This window comes from Galeopterus variegatus, unplaced genomic scaffold (genome assembly GCF_000696425.1).
Source record: "Galeopterus variegatus unplaced genomic scaffold, G_variegatus-3.0.2 Scaffold3812, whole genome shotgun sequence".
NCBI lineage: Eukaryota > Metazoa > Chordata > Mammalia > Dermoptera > Cynocephalidae > Galeopterus > Galeopterus variegatus.
The window spans coordinates 194,558-196,583 of NW_007729923.1; positions in this window are offsets into that span (position 1 = coordinate 194,558).

Genomic DNA, 2,026 nt, shown 5'->3' on the forward strand with positions numbered 1-2,026 from the left:
ATGATTTCCATTTCTTTGGGTATTTATGCAGCAGTGGGATTGATGGATTGTATGGGAGTTCTGTAGTTGTTTGAGGAAACTCCACACCATTTTCTATAATGGCTGCTCTAATTTACAGTCCCACCAACAACATAGAAGGTTTCCCCTTTCTCCACATACTCACCAGCATTTGTGTGAAGAATGCCACTGGTATTTGATAGAGATTGCATTGAATCTGTAGTTCTCTTTGGGAAGTATGAAAAATTTAAAAATATTAATTCTTCCAGTCCACAAACACTCCTTTATATGTTATTTTCTTCTTTACTCTTGTTGCTTTCAGAGTCCTCTCTTTGTCTTTGGTCTTTGGTAGTTTGTTTATAACACATCATGAGGTAGTCTTATTTGAATTGAATCTGGCTGGAGACCTTTGAGCTTTTTGTATCTGGATATTTATATCTTTCTCCATGCTTGAGAAGTTTTTGGAAATTATTTTTTTAATAAGTGCTCTACTGCTTTCTCTCTTTCTACTCCTTCTTGAACACAAATAAGCTGTATATTTAATCTTTTGATGCTATCCTGTAAGTCCCATATTTTTCTTCATTCCTTCTCATTCTTTTTTTTCTTTCTTTCTCCCCTGACTGTTATTTTCAATTAACCTGCTTTTTAATTCAGAGATTTTTAAAAAATATTTATTTGCTATTGTTATTATTATTTTTTTACATTCTAAATGTAAAATGCAGGGGTGGAGAAAGAGAGGGTAAGAAGGAGGGAGATAGGGTGGAAGGATGAGGAAAAGGGAAGGGGGTTGATTGAGACCCATGGCACACCCCCTCATTCTGAAAGAGAAGCTCAGGGGGATTCTGGTGGTGGCTTGGTCCTGGCTGGGCTGCACATAGACACTGAGAGTATGTAGCTGAAGATCTCATCCCCCTCCCACTCTGGGATCCTGGGGCACTTCATTTCACAGATTCTTGTCTTTGCTTAATTAATTCTTCTGTTGATGATCTATATTGAGTTTTATATTTTGTTGATTACATTTTCCAGCTACAAGATTTCTGTTTGTTTTGTTGTTGTTATTTCAATTGCTCTTTTAAATTTCTCTGATAAATTTCTGAATCATTTATCTATTTTCTTGAAGTTTTCTGAACTTCCTTAAAAGACCTATTTTGAATTCTTCAAGTATTCTTTCCATCTCCATCTCTTTAGAGTCAGTCACCTTATCTTGTCTGTTTGAGGACATTATGTCTCCTGATTTATTTTGATCCTTGTTGTGTGCATTGATGTCTGTGCATTGACATGGGTACCTAATTCAGTCTTCACAGTCTGCCTTTGTTATGAATCTTTCTTAAGCAGTAAACCTGACTGGAGGTTTAGGGCAGGTTAATTGGTGAGGTGCCTAACTCTGTGACTGCTTCAACAGTTGCAGCACTAGGGTATACCCTAAGTTTAGGACAGTTGTGGCTGCTGAGGCTGGTACAGTGCTGGGTTGCATCAAATGCTCACTGCTACCAAGACCAGCTCAGCACTGGGTCACACCCAAATCCTATGGCCTGTTTATAACTGAAGTTTATTCTGGGCCTGAAGCCACTGTAGTTGACCAGCAGTGATGTGGACCTGATCTAGAGTCCATGGGTGACTATCTGGCACTGGGGTGGGTCTAAAATCTCCACTTGCAAGTACCAGTCTGGTGTCAGATTTTGTTTGGTTTGGCCTGGTGCTGGGTTTTACTGTGGTTCATCAGGTACTGGATTATAAGGCAAAGTCCAGAGTTTACTTCCTTCTTATTCTACAAAACAGATAGTTTCTCTCTTTGCTCTGTGCTGCATGGGGTTGTAGGAGAACTGATGTGGGCAATCCTGTGGCTGCTGAGGCTTGGGTTGCACCCAAAGCCCATGATTGCCAAGATTAACACAGCACCAGAGTGTGCCTAAGGCCCATTAGCTGCTATGGCTTGTCTGTAGCTGAGTTTTATTAGGTGTCCAAGGCCACCGTGTTCAGCTGGCAGTAATGTAAGGCAACACGTGAGTTCATTCCACTGGCACCGTGT